At 39.6% G+C, this 20466-nt stretch overlaps 1 protein-coding gene across 9 annotated transcripts in view; it reads left to right on the forward strand.

The window, feature by feature from the left end:
- FYN (FYN proto-oncogene, Src family tyrosine kinase) overlaps window positions 1-20466 on the forward strand; it is a 106078-nt gene that overhangs the window by 13522 nt on the left and 72090 nt on the right. For 2 of the 9 annotated variants that reach the window (XM_081905729.1, XM_081905728.1), the window contains exon 2: window positions 1208-1318. The exons of 6 other annotated variants lie outside the window; for them this stretch is intronic. The gene's annotated coding sequence lies outside the window, so the exon portion shown is untranslated. Of the gene's footprint in view, window positions 1-1207; window positions 1319-17989; window positions 18065-20466 lie in introns of those variants that run through there. One more of the 9 variants, XM_081905730.1, reaches the window with a different exon arrangement.

Genomic DNA, 20466 nt, shown 5'->3' on the forward strand with positions numbered 1-20466 from the left:
CAGCCAAAATAGAAACTGTTTTGAAATTCCTATAGTTGCTTCCCATAGGAGAGACCATGGAGCCAACATATGGCAGCAACTTGTACATGTCACTGTTGTGACCTGTATAATTTTAAACTAGTGACCCTGAAGGATCTTGATGTTATGTATCTTGGATTCCTCTGATCTCCTGTTCATTTGCATGTTACACACTACTGTCTGCATTGCAGACCTTAAGAAAGTGTCAGATTGTAAAATCCCATGAGTAACTTTAAGGGTTTGACCTAAATCCTTGCAGCAAGTAGAAACTTAATTAAGCTAGACAGCTGCACTCTTGGCCCCAGTGATTTTGCCAAATATTGCAAATTCTGCAAATATTGTCTCATCTTGCCTTTAGATGTGCCATTTATGTAGCTGCTACATAAGAACATTTAAAATGTTCTTGTAACATACTTGCTTCCAGTGATTTCTCAAAGTCTTTTTGGGTCTAATTCATTGTAATACAATTCATTTTATGACTACATGCCCATTTTTGGGTGTGAAAATGTAATGATTTATATATATGTATAATTGGCTGGCATCCTGTGGCGCCAGAGAAAAAGACTTGCCAATCTCAAGAGTGTCATCTGATTCCTAGTTTTGCAAGCTGCTGTGATCTCTTCACAATATTAAAAATTAAAGCAAGTCAACGTTAAGATGTTTACAAAAGGCTTGGTATTTTGGTTGTGAATTCCAAGGGTTCTGCTTATAAGGAAAGAGACCTAGATGCAAAAAAGAAACCTTTTAGAAAGAAGTCATAGGAGGAGGAAGAAGTTTCTTGTCTGATTTGCAATTCAGTGAATAGATTGAGTATTCATTAGTTTCTGGCATTGTTCACCTACGCTGAAGTTACTGGCAAGCTAAAATCTGGAGTGGAATCTCTTTTACTAACATATGAGCATGAATGTCAAGTGAGCAAAATAAATTGTATAGGTTAAGAGAATATAGGAGGAAACATGCTTTGCCATCATACTTTAAAACATCACATGCTGAGTAGTAAAAACAGCAGATAATAAGAGGATTTGTTGCTGAGTTTGTTTTTTTCAGTGGCTGCTGTGACATTTAAATATGGAGCAGAATATGTAGCAATGGATTTCTAGCTCATCCTGTGTGATGGCATATAAACACTTTGATATATTTAAAAACTGGTTCATATGAGAATGAAAACAAAATCTTCTTGTCCTCAAAGAAAACAGCAGAAACTTCTTGACTTGGCTTTGACACCAAAGCGACGTTTGCATGAGAGCCCCAGCTGCTGCCTGAGATGAGCTACTGCTGTATTCTTTCATTCAATATGCAGGTAGGTATTTCATGTTCTCAATGAAATTGTGAAACCTTGTAAAAAGACACTGTTAGGCCTTGACCCCTTAAAAGCACTATCTAAGTTGTTTACTAGAACCAGCTGAGAAATTCTTCAGATGGACCTGGTTGGGGTATTTGGGAACCTGGGTATCTGAGAATACAAGTTAACCAACCACTGAATGTTGAAAAGTTTTGCATTTTTTATTTTTAGGTTATTTTATTTCTCTTCCTTGATAGCCTTCCCCAGATTTAACAAGAAACATGGCAAGAAAGTGCCGAAACATGCCGTCTTCTTTAACAATTTTTTTCTTTTACATAGGTTATTATGTGCCACCAAAAAACTTCTTTTCTCCTCTATTCTGTTATTGGTATGGTCAGGAAATAGTATTTTGTTAGCCTTGACATTTGTAACTCTGTATGATTTTTGAGTTTCATAAATGTTAAGGGCATTGGGTTCCTTTGCAGGTTCAGAACTTGAGCGGCACTGATATGTGTGAATATCATTTCAGAGTCAAGACACTTGTGAACACTAATTCTGAAATCTTGATTTGTAGTGTTCCTGCTTTCAGAGAGGAAAGGTTGGGGAAACAGAGGAGAGGTCTTTCTCATGAATTTATTGCCTAGAGGATAAAAGAAACCTGGGGAGATCAGTGTCCAAGTTGCTCTCCATACATGGTAAGAGCATAAGAAGAGCCCATCTGGCTCAGCATCCTGCTCTCACAGTAGCCACTGTGAGTTTTCTCTCCATATTGATGTTTGGTCCAATTTAGCACTAAAGAACAGGTTTTCCCTCGGAAAGGAGCAGGGCAAGGGGGAAAACCACTCAGACTCTTGCTCTGGGAAACCCCAAGAGCATATTTAGGGGCACTTGTGGGGAGAAGGATGTTCCATCATGCAAGGCGAAATCCTTGTACTGACAGAATGTTCGCCATAGTGCTACACTGAATGCAATGTAGGGTATCCAAACATAAATTCAAGAATGTAAAATTGTGGGGTGGGGTCATCAGGATATGGCTAAGCACCTTAATGCTGCCCCCTTTCTGTGTGTGCCTTAATGCAGATTAAATAAATAAATATCACATGCAGGAGTGTGTTTTTTTAATTAAATGGGCAAGTCTTTTTCAACTGTTTCATTGGGACTGCATGATCCCCAACTGCAACAGTTAATACTGAAGACAAAGTTCCCACTGGCTTGCGCTGATTTAAAAAAATAAAAAAGGATATGGGAACACTGTTATTTTGTTACTAGTTTGAACAAAAATTCCCAGGGAAAAAGATAAAAATATGTGGGGTGCTTCCCATGGGGTTCATAGTTGTCTTGTGCTATTAAACAAGTAAGATCTCATGCTATATATTTTGCATGTGGTTAAGTCATTAGGTTTCTTATTTGAAGTGCTTAAAAATAATAAAAAGAGACCTTTGTTATACAAGAATTATTATGTATGGTGTACCTATTTCAATGCACTTAAAATAAAAAGATCTATTTAACTTGCAGCATTGTAAATCCATTGGGGTGGAAATGTTTTTAAAATACAAATAAAATTAAGAGCAAAACCAGCAGCCCTATATCTTGCTGAGCCATCTGTTTGCTGTTTTCTCCAACCACATTTTCCAATGTTCAAGTGCTTTCTATATTATACTTGTCAGTTTTGGTGTGGAAGGGAGCAAAATGGTGAAAAGCTTTAATGTATTTTCTGAGTGGGAAAGTGTGCCGTTTTGTGTGTGTGACGCTGCTGGAAGTCTTCTATGGAATTTTGCTCTGCTGAATCTTTTATTGGCGTATCAGTATTAATTGACTTAATATTGTCAGATGTGTTCTCAGAATGCCTGTTCTGCCTTCTGCTCCTAAACTTAAACATCATTGGATTATTATTATTTTTTTTAAAAAAAAACCTATTGAGGTTCATATGATATACAGTGAAAAGAAGGAAAGCATGTCCATGAGTATTTAACATTTTTATCACGTGAAAGAGAACTTCAAGAACCCCGCTTCATAGCGATAAATAGCTTGCATTTTGCCACAGAAGTTTTCATTCTTGGGGAGCTACAACTTTGCTTATTCATAGCGGATCGGTCTCATCAATTCCTTATCTTAAAGACTATCAGACAGAATCCAAGTTCCAAAAGTAGAGGAGCAGCAATATGATAGGACTGATATCTTCTTGGCATAGGAGCCAACTCCTAGGGGCCATGGGGGCTTTGGCCCCCAGAATAAAATATTTGAGGGGGCTTAGCCCCCTGCAAAGTTGATGGGCATTCCCATTCAAATAGTGTGCGTGCACCGTGTCATGTGATTGATTATGCGGGGTGGGGCTTAACTAGGCAATGTACTGGAATTCTTTGGTTTGGTACATAACATTGGCCTGGTTCTCGCAGCATGGTAAGCCAAGTGTGGCTTAGCAAAGCTCCACAAATGTGTGGGGTCCTGGCAAAAAGCTTGCAGTCACTTTGCCAAGGTAACAGATCGCAGTTAGCAAGGAGAAAGCTTAACCACAAGTCCCAGTTTGGATGACACACGAAGCCAAACCTTGGCTTAGTTCAAAGTGGTACAACAGTAAAAAGGACTGGGGGGGAGCAAAGAGGTTGTGAGCTACATTCTGGGAGCCCACACATTCATGCCATCTCTCTGCACTCTGTCATGTGAACCAGCCCATAATATTTTGGTGATGGTTGCGTAATTTCAGCTATGACCCGAAAACTATTACTTTTTAAAGCAGCCAACTGATGTTAGGGAAGATGCTGTTTTCAGCCTGATCTGTAGTGATGGGGTAAACTATCCTGATCAAGTTCAAAAACCAAGATATGTTACTCTACTCAGAAAATTGCTCAATTTATTCTCACCCAGTTGTCAATCAAATCAAATTATATGATATTCCTAAATATGTCCTTGGGAGCACGATAATGTTTTGTTTCCTTCTTCAGCTACTTTTCATCACCTTAACTTTTTTGGCAGATCTTAGGACTGGCAGGTCTCTCCCTCCCTTCCACACCCCTCTGATACATGGCATGTTGTTATAGCCATGCTGAAAATGCATTTTTCCTCATGCAGCTGGCATCTGTCAGGGTGGAAAATCTTTACTGGCTTGGATTTTAATCCAAACCAGAGACATTGCAGGGCTATGATGCTTGCCCCGTATTTGAGATGATGATTGCAAGCCACCAAAATTAATGTATCTGAGCAAGGAAATGTATAATTTGGCAACTTGACTACTCATTTGAATCTGTTCAGTTTTGCTCCTAATCTCAAACCCACTGATTAAATGGGGAGTAATACTGATTTTAATCTGTCATTGAAGCTTTAGTAAAGCTATCAATTAAATCGATTGAAAATTGTAGCCCTGGAGAAAATTAATTCAAAAGTTTATTATTACTAGTGGGCAAAAGGCCAAAGCAGCATATTAGCACACACTTATAATCTTCACAATACAGTTGCCTAGTACATATTAATGTTGTAGTTATACAAAGAACACTTAATTATAAGAACAATCGTTTCTTTTTATAAAAACACATTTTAAAAGACTGTTCCATAGGTCAGAAAACAGCTTACTTAAGCCCATACATATTTATGGATAAAATTATCAGTAGTGAACACCCTTGAAATTCATAGGTCCCATGTATGAGAAGGTTAATGCATAAGTTTATATGAGATATTATATTCAACATCAGGTCTCTTCTTTCTTTTTCAGAGGAACCATAGGCTAAATCCTGCAAATTATAATGTTAGTCTGATTAGTTGACATGTGTTCATTTCTGTTTTTGGCACAAATGGATGTCCCATGTGCTAACGTGATCAGCGATAAAATGGGTCAGAAAGAGAAGATGAGTATATTTATCTGTGCCAGGGCAGACTTCCTGCTCCTGAGTTGTGCAGGAAAATCTACACTTGTTTAAAACAACAACAACAACAACAGACACAAACCAAAATGGCAGAAGAAGAAGGCACATGCACACTGCCCTTGGGCTGAAAAGATACTTGCATTCCTGAGATCCCAGTTCCCCCTCCTAATCTTTCCAACCACGAGGCAACATGCTGCCATTTAAGTTACAAAAACGCCAGCAAAGGGGAAACTACTGTGAATTGTGCATGGGCACCTGCACATCTTCCAGTACTGATTTCTTTGCACAGAAGACTTCCAACCCCAAGAGTGTCAAGCCTTTTAAGAAAAAATCATGGCCTCTTTCAGCCTTGGCCAACCTTCTTGAGGCAACACCTCACTCTTGCACTCGCACACAGGCACACGGCCTGGATCAGGCCACTGAACTGGAGGTTTGCCACCTCTGCTTTTAAACTGTAAAGGAGGCATTATCCCAACATAGCACAGCCCTCTGTGACTGGTGGCTTCAGTGGGTGAAAGGGAGAGAAAACAAGCTACTTCTCTCCCTCCCTGCCCCTACCATGAGCCGGTGCCACTGCAGCGACTTCAGGAGATGAACCTGGTTTTTCTGCCTTCAGTCATAAAGCCGAAGACAAGCCAGGTGTAGTTTCTTGGAGGGTCTTGAGCCTGTTACTTCCCAGATGGGGCACATGGAGACCAGAAATAGCTACCTGCAGAGATGGGTGTTTGGAGCCAAGCTCAGGGAGACCCACCCCAGTCCTTATACCTTGGCTAGGTGCTGCCCTGTTGAGCAGAGGGAATGCAATGGTTATCCTAGCTAGGTTGTATTAATCCATCTGAGAGATTCCACATATGGAAACATGTTTCTTTGCATGGATTTCCCTTTGTTTAATTAGATATGCATCATTGATCAGAGTGCTGCTCAGTTATTTGCACTACATTGTTTTCACTGGAGTGAGCATTTGGGCCTTATCCAAATGTGCATCCACATGCTCATTCCACTGAAAACAATCCACTGCAAATCGTCATCAGCCATTGCCAGTCCAAGTTAGTGTCTCTTAATTGTCTAAAACTGGAATTGGAAATAAGCTTCCAGCAGTGAAACATGTTTGTGATTTTTTTGTGTACCACAGAGAACAGAAATCCTGTCACATACTGGGATTGCATAAACTTTCTTTTTTTACATAATCTGGATAGCCTTGGGACAACGTAATCAAAATGTTGACTATTCTAGTCCTTTAATTTGTACTTTTGGCAGGAACGTCACATATTCAGCACCACCTACTTCAACCGCAGCTAAAATGCGCTTTAAGGCAACATGACAAACTCATTCTGTACTGTCTTTAAAGTGGTTGCAGAAATGTGAATGCAGAATAAATCAAATCAGATCTCTTACCTGGGTCTGCATAAAGCATACTACAGTAATGCCTTTGCAGAGCTAACTGCTTTAAGCTTAGTGGTCTTCAAACATTTTTCAAGTTGTTGAATTAAAACTGTGATGTAGTTACTGGAGGATTCTAATGAGTTATATATTGGTAAAGGACAGTCAAGTTTGAGTGAATTTAAAGAGTGTAGTGTAGGATAGTTGAGATATTTTCACTGGATTTGCAATGCAATCCTGTACTTAGAAGTAAGCCTGAGCTATTTCTAGGGATTGATTCCCAGGTAAGTGTGTCTGTAGGAGCAGCATGTGAAGAAGAGACTATTTAATTCTATGATTCTAATGGAAAATGTATGGAAAGAAGTAAGATTGTTGGTATCAGGGTTTCTGAAAGATCTTGCTCAAAAAGGCGGCCTAGGAATTCATGTTGCATCCATCTCTTTGTATGAGACAAAAATTGTGTTTGCATTAGAGTTGCTACAATTTTATTTAGTTAGTTTTCTTCCTTCCTGCCAAATGGTGAAGATTTATATCAGCATAGGTGAAATAAATTTATGGAAATCAATATATTGAAATTTTCAACAAGAACCCTAATAGTGAATGTCACAAAGGAACTGGATTTCCTCCTCCCCATGTAAACTGATGGGTATTCTCTTGATCCTCTACATCTGGTTGTTTGTTTGTTTGTTTGTTGTGCAAGCATGCCAAATCCATTTTAATTTAACAACCTGAATTTCAAGTATGTTTTTGAATACCACCTGCTAGTCTGGAAGAGCCTTTGGACTACAGACTATGCTGGTAGACTGTATGGGACATACTCAACCTTGTTAGCCAGTAAGGAATCTCCACCACTGGGCAAAGAATGTCTTTGTTTGGGACCCATCTCCTGACCTGAATACTATTTCATATCTGCTTCGTGCCAGCATCGTATAAATGCTGCAGAGTAGACAGAACTGATGTAATTTCTAATGAAAGGACGCAGCTAGATGAGACGAAAATAGAGGAAAGAGGATAAGATTTGTTAAAGGCTACATAGGAATGCAGTAGAATATAGCTGACCCAGCAGTGTGTAGAAAATGTGAGGTCCAGGAAAATCTTGACAAAAGTATATTTTGCTTTAAGGAGAAATCTGTAGGCAGAATAATGTGCTAATTTGGTTGATGTAGAGGATAAGGCTGATGCAAGCGTGACAAGAGGCATTTAAGACAGGAGTATACAAGACAAAGACAGATTTCACATGCTTAAAAGAGCTTTTGAGGTTCTTTCCCACTGCTGTTGTGCATGTGTGAAAGACAAAAATGAAGCATTAATTGATGTACATACTGTATAATGCTGTTAAATTGATTGCTGGCCATATAAGATAGATTTACAATCACATTTCATTCTGCATTTTTCACGTGTGTTGCTGTTGAGCAGATTTTTTCAAAATCTGCAATAGTTTTAGTGATCCACCAACTATTTTCCATAGAGCTTGGCTTACTTGGGAATGTGTTTTTTAGCATTTTAATCTCTCCTCACTATGCCGTTTTGGTTACTGTTAAGGGGTTCAGCTCCTTTACCCAATTCTACTTCCTTTTCTATGATTGTGTCAGCATCTTCCAAACCTTTCTTTCTTCTTTGATCAAACCAATAAGGTCAGGAAAAAGCCTTGTCCATTTCGTCGTTGTTTTCCAAAAGGGCATGTATAACTTTATGTTGTTGTTTAAAAACCAACAGCTGATAAGATAACTTTCGATTTCACCAGGGCTTTCCATGGTGTTGTCAGCTTCACAGGAAACTGGAAGGGAAGAGAGACTGAATAAATATTCAGATGAAGTGTGGGTAGGAAGGAGTAGTGCAGAAATGTGAGTTAAAGACTTTCTTGACAGTCACCAAGAATGACATGATGGGATTCTATTTGCATCAAGTTGCAGGAGAGTATGAACCAGTACACCGGATAGGCAAACAAGGAAAGTGTTACCTTCCACCCACTATCAAGAGGGGAGGGTAGCAGTAACAATATTCAAAGCAGGATATTGGATAATCCACAGGAATAGTGGATGGGGTGAAGCAGGGAGAATTTCATGAGTAGCAATTTAACTGCTTGAAAATGCAGATGTGGTTTGGGCTAGAGGCACATAGAGCTATGCACTCCTGAGAGAAGGACAAAAGGAGAAGGACAAACGGTTAGTGTAGGGGGGGGAATAATCAGAGGTGGAGTGGTAAATACTAGTCAATTCATTTCAGTTTGTAAACTGATAGTGAGACTTAAAGGTTTTAAGGATTGGAAAAATGGTAATGAGTGTAGTGGCAGAGAGAGAGAGCTTTAGGACATCCATTCTCAAGGTATTTGGCATGAGTGGAGGCTAGCAAAAGAGGTTATATTGTAACTAGACTAAGTAGCACAATGTGGCAGTGGCTTGGATGTGCACAGAAGAAACAGAGAAGGAAAGTGCAGAGTTGAGTCATTGTTTAGCTCAGTATTCTTCTGCAGAGTGCATCAAGAGGTTGATGAAAGTATGTTCAAACATTTTATCCTTGTTGCAAAAGACAACAATTGCCGCCCTTATTTTTTTTCCTTGGAAAAAAAAAAGCCTGCATTCATAGTGGAGTGTGTGTTTTTCAAATGTGCATACAATGCACACAGTAAATTTGTTTAAAGAGCAAACAATTCCCGATATTTTTAAGATAAGCATTTTCAGAACGTGGCTGGCATATTCATTGGTCTGCATTAAACGAGGCTTGTGGCTTCCAGCTCACAAAAACAAAAAACAAAACAAAAAAACGTGATGGCTGCAGCTCACATAAATAGGATCACTTGTCCCCCTCAGCTGAGATGCTAAAGGGTGAATAGTCATAAAAACTGAATAAGCTTTTCTTTTCCATTTCCTAATGAAGCCACATGGTTAAGCAGTGTGTGGGAAGCTTGCCTATACCACAACTGTTCAGTTCATAAACGAATTATTCAAAGCTAGTACTCTTTGGCAACTGTCAGGAGCAATAAAATATTAGGTACACAAAAATTATTTCTTTTAAAACATTAAAACTATCTGGGTGTTATTGTGGTGGGTGCTTCATGCCTGAGGGCCAGGGATTAATGAATTTGGGTGAGGACTGTAACTTATTGCCTCTCTCCCAGTGCTGACCTCCTGCATACCTGGACATTATAGGGGTCTACCATTGGGCACCTACTGATGTCTCCGTGTCCTCAGAGGGCAACACTGCTGCCACTGAACAGAGGAAATTGGTGGGCAGATTACCCATCTGATGGGATACTGCTGAGGCTTCTCAAAACTAGAACCAGCTATGCTGTCCACTATAACCCCTAAATGATCTCTGGAACCTACTTTGTTTATACTGCAGCTGCATTCTCCATGTTATCATAATTTTGAAAGTAACTACCATTAACCTTTCTATGCTGTCTTACATAGTGCTGGGATCCCTTGGAATAGTGTCAGACTGGGACTATATCTCCCATAATCTCGTTTGCTTACAAGTAGAAAAGCTGTGGAAGATATCATGCAGATAACTTCTTGTTTTGTTCCAATAGTAATAATAATTTATTAAATTTCTCTACCACCCTTTACCTGAGATCACAGTGGTTTACAATATAAAAACACAACAATGCATAACATAGTAACAAACAAAAACAATAACACCCCCTGCCACAGTTTAAAAAGCCACCGATTGTTTAATTAGCCAAAGTCCTGGAAGATGAGGAATGTTTTTGCCTGGCGCCTAAAGATATGTAATGACAGCACCAGGGAAGCCTCGCTGGGGAGAGCATTTCACAAATGGTGAGCCATCACAGAAGAGGCCCTCTGGACCTTATGTGGAGGAGACGCATGAAGAAGGGCCTCAGATGATGATCACAGGGACCAGGTTGGGTCATATGGGGAGAGGCAGTTATTGAAGTATTGTGGTTTAAGGGTATGAGCTATTTAAGGCTTTATACCGTTAATTTAATTTTAAAACAAACATTAATTTGTGTTTGTGGGGTTTTGTTTTGTTTTTTAGTGATAAATCTATTAATTTGTTTTGCAATGGCTGCTGAGAGGACGTTTTCCTCTACAACTAGAAAGAGTGTGGAACTTTGGGCTTTTGGTTCATTTTATTTTGAAACCTTTCCGATAGAAGAGATTATAGACTTGTTTTTTCCTTAGCTGCCGCCTTGTTTGTTTAGGAAGGCCATAGCTCAGAGGTAGAAGATTTGCTTTACATGAAGGAAGGTCCCAAGCTCAATCCCTGGTCTCTCTAGGATGGGCTGGGAAAGACCCCCGCCTAAAAGCCTGGATAGCTGTTGCCAGTCAGTATAGATAAATGGACCAGTAGTCTGACTTAGTATATATTCCTACATCTGGTAAAATGAATCTTTAAACAGTTTAACACCAGCCACTAATGCAGAACTCCCATTTGGACATAAAAGTGTATGTCATTAACTTGCATTAACTGTCCTCTGCTAGGAAATGGCTTATCCTAATTTCTGCTCACCTTCTGCATGTAACAGGCTTTCACTACCCAAATATTTTATGGTGTATTTAAATACAGTGGTACCTTGGTTTACAAACTTAATCCATTCGAGAAGTCTGTTCTTAAACCAAAGCATTCTTAAACCAAGGCTTGCTTTCCCATAGCACCGGGGGACTCAATTTACAAATGGAACCCACTCAACAGGAAGCGAAACATGTTCTTATTCCAAGGCTGAGTTCACAAACCAAAACACCTACTTCCAGGTTTGCAGCGTTCTTAATCCAAGTTGTTCATAAACTAACCTGTACTTAAACCAAGCTACCACTGTAGTTGTTTTCTTATCAGTGTTGTAGTGTTGCTGAACTGGCTGCAGCTCTCAGCACCCTTCTGGTTTTTCCCCCCATCATACCAATCAGACTTGTGATTTGGTATCTGACAAATAGATAAGATACGAGGGAAGGAACTGATGTATCAGTTAGTTAGTGGTATTACTAAAGCACTGGCACCAAATATCCTGTCAGTCATCATGGGGTTTCCTCAAATGTAGTTCTTGGAAGCAATTGAAAGGCATTTCTTCTGAGGCAGTAGGTTACAGAGAACCATAACTAGCCTGTTAATTTCTCCTTCCTCTGAGCTTTCTGGTGGTACTTCCCTAGTCCAGATAAGCAAAGCTTTTAAGGAGAAGGTGGACAGACATACATGAGTTCATTTGCCCAGCGATGTATGCAGCCTTATATATGTGGAAGAACAACAAAATTGTATTGTGGCTTAAAAGAATCTCAAAAGCGGACCAATTTATTATGGTATATGCTTTAATGGACTAAAGTCCATTTCATGCTTTTGCAGGTTATAATGGCCTCGATAAAAATAGTTCAGCCAGTGATGGAAACTGTGAACAGAAGACGAGGGAAACTCAGCAGGCAGCAATTGCATCCAATAGTAGACTACAATGCTCTGGTGTCAGTTTTTCTGAGGAGAGGCTTTGTAAAAGGGAAAATAGCTATTCTACTTCAGTGATAGCATTTGTTGTTTTCTGTTTGGCTTTCCTTACTTTTGAATCAGGAAAAACCTCCAAAGAAGCCCTGTGAGGGTAGGAGAAGCACCCAGAAGTCTGTGCTTTATATAGAATAACATGAAAGATTAAAAATAAAAAGGAAGTGAAACATTTTGAATTCCAGCAGTGCCACTGAAAAAGAAGTGAGGATAGTGTGAACTGGCTTCATAAGTTAGGGGAGGGTTTATGGGCCCACAGCAAAACTGAAATAGGAGGCTGGGTGGGTCGTTCACAGCAGTTCCCCCCACCCCATAAGTGAATGGATCCACAGATTGAAATGAGCTTCCTAGCGTCAGGGTGGGTCCTTGTCACTACTTCTCTTCCTTCCTCACCCCCAGCAACCCTGGCCAATGGAGAGCGAGAGCATCAGAATGAGCTTTTAGATGCTAAAGTAAGGAACAGATACTGCAAAAGCCCAGAAGGAGATGTAATACAGAAAGCTAAGGAAAGCCAAGCAGCAAGAGATCATCAAGTCCTGTGCCCTCAGCTACTCCTGTGACATGAATATGTCCAAAGTCATACTCCTCAAATGGAAGAAAATTTTGGTGAAGGCACTGAACAATGTTCTTTTAAAACATTTTGGTGGCAAAAGGCAGAGACACAGAAAACCCTATTTTTGTAACTTCTCCTTAGGCTTTATTTATACAGGCATGATCTTACCTGTGTAAAGTCTTCACATATGCCTGATTACATTTAAATGCAGTTACCATGTGTGCTTTCCCTTTCATGTATAATGTCATCATCCTAACAAAACCAGGCTATTGATCATGCTACATTTACAAATCAATTGGCCAGCATACATGGCAGGTACATTTTAATGCGACTGAGCACACATATGAAGTATACATGTTTAAGGACTTTCACCATGACCCACTATCTTCTGGAATTAAGCAGGCCTTGGTAAGTAACTCTTGGTAAGAGTCATTGTCTTGAAGTAGCTCTAACTATCAGTTTCCTATCAGTCCTGGGGCAACAAGATTCCTTTCATGTGCTTTGATTAGTTGAGTCTGTTCATTTTTAACAATCACATACCATTTCTTCAGTGCTGTTCTACCCTCCCCCCATGGCAAACACCTCTGCAGCATCTGCATTGCTTCTGAATAGTGTGTTAAGGGATGACTGGCGCTGTGGGTTAAACCACAGAGCCTAGGACTTGCCGATCAGAAGGTCGCAGTTCGAATCCCCACGATGGGGTGAGCTCCCGTTGCTCCGTACGTGCTCCTACCACCCTAGCAGTTTGAAAGCACGTCAAAGTGCAAGTAGATAAATAGGTACCGCTCCGGTGGGAAGGTAAACGGCGTTTCCGTGCGCTGCTTTGGTTCGCCAGAAGAGGCTTAGTCATGCTGGCCACATGACCTGGAAGCTGTCTGCGGACAAATGCCGGCTCCCTCGGCCAGTAAAGCGAGATGAGCGCCACAACCCCAGAGTCGGCCACGACTTGACCTAATGGTCAGGGTCCCTTTACCTTTACCTTACCATTTCAATGAATCTTTTTGGATGAAAATAGTGAAAATATTTGGAGTTTGCAGGCTGCCTAGAGTTTTTAAGTAGGAAAAAAACCCTGGAGGGTGACTTGAACTAAGTGGAAAATGTTGCAACCCATGATGTGTTAATAATTCCTGTGGTGATATGTTCTATAGACATGGAATGATTATCGGGCTACACAGTCAAGACTTAACACTGATTGTCGGCATTTTTGTTGTGCTGGAAGAACAAATGAGTCATGCAAAGAACTCAGTCTTGAGATAATCTGAGATATTCTGTTAACTTTTGAGGATTAGCTTCTCCTTGGTCAAAAGGGCAATTTGGGTTTCTTTTCACATTTTAGTTCTCAGTGGGAAGTTTGCTTTAACCCCCATTTTCCTCTTCAAGGCGTTTTTGGATGAAAAGCACATTATATTTTAATGAACTAATAAAAAATAATTTCCCTATGCTTTGACAGATGTTTTGAGTAAGACCTCTAGATGCATTGCTATATGGTAAACTTTTAACTGATTTAATAGTAATTGCATCTTCTTAAAGAACCCTGGGAATTGATGCTGGTCTGAAGTTTTTCATGTAAATTTTGGGGTTGCAGCAAAAACAATTATATTCAGTCTTAAGGGGTTTTGTACAGAGGGTTAGCTGCTCTTGGCCACACCATGTCCCTGGGACGGGAGAGTGGCCTTCCCCATTACCTGCCCACCCCAAAAGTGACCATTCATCCCCTCCCTTTTATGGAGGATGAATGGTCCTCCAAAAGAGCATACATTTATCTTAAACACACTTACTAGGGAATAGGCCCATTGAAAACAGTAGGACTTACTTCTGAGTAAACATGTATATGATTACAGTGCTAGAATCCGAGCAAATTCTTTGAACTTTTGCCAAACAGCAAAAGATTCTTGGGAGAAGGCTGTGATAGTTAAAGATATCTTCCCCAACCAATATGAAACTTTGTAGCATCTGTGTGCCCGGGGTATGCTTTTCTGAAACCCTCCTCTCATACATGAAGTACCCTGCTTGCGTTTTCATTTTCCTTGTGGCTCTTGGTGAAGTTGTGTGATTGCCTCATCATATGCTTAGCTAGCAATTTAAGCCTGCCATGCAACCACAAAACTGACAGAAGCAAATTGAGCCAAAGCTTGATTAAATGCAGGTTGTGCTGTGAGCTAGGTAGGCTACACATGAAGCAATTCCACAACTTTTCAGATTTTGCAGGTGTATTTATCCTATATTCTTGATATACCAATACGTTGACTCTTCCTGCAACTGGCATGATAACTTTGAAATTTCTTGAGGATACAGGGCATAAATTAAATGAATTAATAAATAACATAATATGCTAATTGGATAGAGATGTTGGGTACCAAATGCAGGCAAATCCCCATTTGCACACATTTGAGGCACGTAGAACTGATACGCGCACTGTTTTCAGTACCGGAAGGGGGGGTCTTACGTACGTCCTGCCAACTCGTGCGGTGCCTTGGAATTCAACCCCTTTGCAAACAGGGAGTTGCCTGTATGCTTCTTTGAGTGGTTATTTGATTCTCTTTGGGTACTATGGGAAGCCACTGAATGTGTTTCTAAAGTTATCATTTAGTCTAAAACTAGTTTTAAAATATTATATGCCATGTGGCACTAGTATGTGGTTCAGAGCCTGTTTCTAGATCAAAAAGCTGTGTTTTGCTCTTGCTCATTAGACCAGTGCATTTGCTTATACTGTATATAAAAATGTCATTGTCTTTTCTGCTCAGCATTTGTTCTGTGAAATAGATCTGTGTGAATGCTAAAACAGCTTCCAAATGGAAGTGAGACTTATAGGCAAGCTAAATGACACAGTTTAGAGTATCTGATGTTTCTATAAATATATAGGAGGGAAAGTATAGCTTGAAAAAGTTAAGAACTTCAAAGGGCTGACTTTATACTTTTCAGAGGCAACTGTAGCTTTGGATAAAATAGAAAGAAAGGAATCAATACTTGTAATTGCATGGATGGAGTTTAAAATATCTTTGGAGGTTAGAAAGTTGTTAACATGACAGTTGCATTTATGCTACAAATCTTTCCCCAGAGCCTATAATCATACCAGAAGTTACTGTAGATCTATATGGCTTTGCATTTTAACATAATCTTCAAAAGTAGAATAAATTTGCACGAGTTTTGGATTTCCTCAGCAGCAAATGTGGTGAATTAATTTTCAGTCAAGGAACCTCCAGTTCAGTTCTGTAATGTATAACTCTGGAAATTATAAATTGCTTGTTTCCTTTTTCTTCCAGGAGAAGATTAAGAAACCACCTTTCATTCTCGTTTTTGAAGGAAATGAATTGAGAATCATTTCACATTATCAGTGATTAAGAACATTCTCTATAAACTTGTTTGTACTATCAAAAACCTATCTTGTTTTAAAATACAGTAGTACCTCTGGTTAAGTACTTAATTCGTTCCGGAGGTCCGTTCTTAACCTGAAACTGTACTTAACCTGAAGCACAACTTTAGCTAATGGGGCTTCCTGCTGCCGCCACGCCGCCGGAGCACGATTTCTGTTCTCATCCTGAAGCAAAGTTCCTAACCTGAGGTAATATTTCTGGGTTAGCAGAGTCTGTAACCTGAAGGGTATATAACCTGAAGCGTATGTAACCCGAGGTACCACTGTATATCCTATTGCTGTGGGTTCTAATAAGCCATAAGTTGGAGACAGTAAACCAATCGTGAAAACCAAAGGCTATCAACCAGAAATCTTTTTAAATATAGGCAGGATAGCCAAGCAAAGGGTACAGAGATTTAAAAAAAATGTAGTAAGCTGGATTTTTTAACCGGGTAAGAAAAATCCTTAATACAGCCCTTTGTCATCATTTGCCTTCTGCAAATCTCTTTTGATCTCCAGTGTTGTATGGGGTAATGCAAAGGGATATGCAGAGCATCCAGAGATCCACCTGTCCCACATTCTTTTTCAGTACTTCCTCTGACATGTGTTTTGGAATACGACAGCAAAACTCAGATTTGTGTGCACTTATGCACCTGAGATTTAGGAAGAGCAATGTGTATTGTTATAAATGGATTCTAAATAGGAGTCATAATGCATCTGTATACAGCTTTAAAAATTTCTGTGCTAACTGCAAACTAGAATGGATTTTATTTCAAAACTTATTAATTCATTCATAATTTCAATTTTAAAAAATAGCAAGCCTGAAAAGACTTTTACTAGTAGGGCTTTTGGAGGATTAGGCAATTGAGGGGATTTACTAAACTGATGACTCTTTTTTGCTTTTATAAGTTTTCTCCTCTGGGCAGCACTTTCTAAGTGTTACCTATTACAGCCGGGTGAATTAAATCAACAATCTGAAAGAACCACTAAGCAACTGCATTAGAGTTCATTCTTGGAAATGTTCACCTATATCACACAGTACTTCCAGAAAGGAAAGCACTTCCTTTACACTGTAGTTACCTTACACTTAATTTTTTTTAAAAAGAGGAGACATTCCTGGAACTATTTCCAATGAGATGAAGTAGAAAGCTTCATACCTTGTCATCAGTAAAGAACACACAGTAAGGCACCCATCAACACAGTGGCCTGGTTCACACGTCACAGTAAGCCAAGTCATGGCTTATCAGGACTGTGCGAATCTTCTGGAGATTAGGTTGCCCCCACTTTGTTTCTTGCTGGTCTTTTTAGCTCAGCGTGATACAGCAGCTGTATCATCCAGATCAGGGATTATGGTTAAACTCTCTCTTCCTTAGCTATGATCTGGAACCAAGAACAAAACTAGTGCTCTTTCCTTCATGTACCACTTCAGTGCTTTATTTCTAGCTTGTATTAAGCGACAGTTCCCTCTTATGTCAGAACAAGACACTTTGGCTTAAGGTGTGTTATATTAGCATATGACATTAAGCTACATATGACATTAAGCTAGAATTCCTTAGTTGGACATAATGGGGTAACTGTCTTAATACAATCCAGAAATGAAGTGCCACATTGGTATGAAAGAGGAGAAAAACTCATCCCTGGCATTTGTTCTGGCTTCATAATCATGGTTTATGAAACCTGGAATGATCATCTACATCATGCCATTGTATCTGAATAGCTAAACCATGGTTTGCAAATGTCCAGAAACCATGATTTGAAATGGGTTTGTAAATCATGGTTTGCAGTACATCTGTATTGATTAGAACATGATTGTGATTATTGCTCCAAAAACCTCCTTAATGTAGAGATAGAAGTGTTGAAGCAGGCAGAAACCAAAAGATCACACTGTTGTTTCCTGAGCACAGTCTGTTTAGCACTGTGGTTACACTTGCAGGTTGTGTCACTTCAGCTTTTTGCACCTCTCCTCTGTTCAGAACAGAAGGGAGGGAGGGTAGCCAGTCCTGGCATCCAATGAAAAGCATGCATGTTAAGGGGGGATTGTATAATGTATGAGAGAGTGAGCCACTGCAAATAAGAAGAGCAAACAGTGTTTTATGCATTTTAGATTTTAAGGGAGTATTTACTGAGACCTTTCAAGAGATACTGGTCAGGACGCTGCTGGCCGCTCTGGAGGGCACCAGGTTGGTAAAAGTTTCCTTGTGAATTCATAGTAACACCTGGGCAAGATATATTCGATGTAGCCTTTGAGTTTGTGTGTGGGTTTAGGATTTTCTGGATAGTTTGTCGAATTATGCTTTACAGGTGGGTTGACAGGGAAGAAGGACCAAAGCACAGCTAGACTAGTAGTGGTGGTGATGCATGTCTTGTTAACTTTTATTTGTGTGGTCGTTTCCTCCTGTTTGTAACTGTACAGTGGTACCTCGGGTTAAGAACTTAATTCCTTCTGGAAGTCCGTTCTTAACCTGAAACTGTTCTTAACCTGAGGTACCACTTTAGCTAATGGGGCCTCCCGCTGCCACCATGCCACACGATTTCTGTTCTCATCCTGAAGCAAAGTTCTTAACCCGAGGTACTATTTCTGCGTTAGTGAAGTCTATAACCTGAAGCGTCTGTAACCCAAGGTACCACTGTATATGGTATTTTCTACTCTTTGGCGTACTTTCTAAGAGAAATGGAAGAATGTCTATTCCAGTGGCATTCGACCAATACAAAAGGGTTAATAAAAGCTAAAGAATACACCCTGAATCTAATTGAGATCTCCGGTGTCATTGAACTTCCTGATTATCTTGCTTCCCTCATTATGTTATTTTAGAAAAATTTCTGTAAGTAAGAAAAAAACATGCCTGTTTTCTCTGTGCTGGATGTAGAAACAGCATTAATAACACAAGCTTGAACAAAATAATAGGCATTGAAATGCTGATTTCAAGAACAAGACATAATGAGAGTGAAGGAAGCTGTGCATTACTTCTTGTGTGATCTCTGTGTGTGAAAGGAAGGCATTTTATAGGTCTTATCATTGTGAAACATCAGAATGGTTTATTGCAACGTCCTTGTGTGTTGATGATTTTGTGTCAGTTATAGATAAAATGATGAATAGAAAACCATGTAGGTGTGTGTGTGTGTCTCTTGGCTGCTCTTGCACACATGTATGTATACAAGAAATGTATGAAAATGGTTTCCCAGACACCATTGAGGCCCAGACATACATAGGTGCTTTTAGACCTCTGGTGTACATTATATTGGTGTTCATTCTATGGTCTTTGTTAGCTTTGATTGTGGCAGAGGTGTGAACCAATTTATTTGGTCAGGTTATATTTCCTCCTTTTCCTCCGTTGCTTGGCACCTCCAGACTGTGTCACTGTTTCCTGCTGAAATTCAATCACAGACCATCAAATTCAGGCTACACAATTAGAATTGATTTGGAACTATTTTGCAAGAAATTTACTTCTCAAAATCAGATTTTTTTGCAATAAGAAAAGTACAGTAACAGTGAAAGGCCCTGAAAAGTGTGGGATAACATTTGCTGAACTCCCTGCACACAAATCAGAACAAATCCTCAATAAAGAGCTAGTGTCCTCTTATTTTCATGCAAACAAATTAGTATGAATGTTCAATAAGCAGGTTGCCTGGAAGTACCTCCTCTTTAACTTTTTGTCCTACTTTCAATGTCTCATTTTGTGTTATCCCTTTGCCTACATATTAAATCCTAACAACCCTTCCCAGAGTTGGGGAAAGAACTATTCAGCATGAAATATAGATCTGGTACAGCATAGCTTTCATAGGGACCCAAGTACATGCATGCAGTTCAGGAAACTAGGTATAGTGACAGCACCAGTTAAACAAAGGTTGATGCTTGAAGCTGGAAGGAAGCTAGGAGCAGCATCTAGTGCTTTGAGGGGCCAAGGAGGGACCTCCTACACTTTTAATTTAATACAAATTAAGGCATTTGATTGAAATAGGTCAGCACTTACTCATCTTGGTTTATTGGTTCATTACTTATATAGAAGATTTGATAAAAGAAAATGAAATGTAGATATGAATGAATAACCCTGTAAAAATCAAATATTCAAAAAAGAAACTCATGATGAGCAGATTTTAAAATGAATTGCAGAAATTGCTTGTGCATGGTGTTGTCTTGAGCAAAGTCTGTCTTGTTGATCTCCAAAAACTCATTTTCATTTACCTGGGCTGTTTCTACATATGTTACTACATGCATGCATGTATGGAAGTAATTTCCACAGGTATTCCGAAATCTCATGTGATGCTGAAGCAGAGAACTCAGTAGCACTTGGTTGTAACAGAAGAGCAGGGAAGCCATTCGCTCCTTTCCTTCTTTCTGAGAGACTTCTGAGACCATCCACAAGCTCCTTTAGCACCCTTGGGTTAAGCTCATCAGACCCTGGAAATTTGAATTCATTTAAAGTAGCTAGGTGTTCCCTTACTACCTATTTTTCCTGTCTTGGGCTGCAGCACCCTCCTTACATTGTTTATTCTATTATCACAAGGTTGGGCACCGTTTTCCTTTTGGGTGAAGATAAGAGACAAAGTAGGTGTTGAGCAGTTCTGCCTTCTCTCTGTCACC

Source organism: Podarcis melisellensis, assembly GCF_964234715.1.
Source record: "Podarcis melisellensis genome assembly, chromosome: 3".
NCBI lineage: Eukaryota > Metazoa > Chordata > Lepidosauria > Squamata > Lacertidae > Podarcis > Podarcis melisellensis.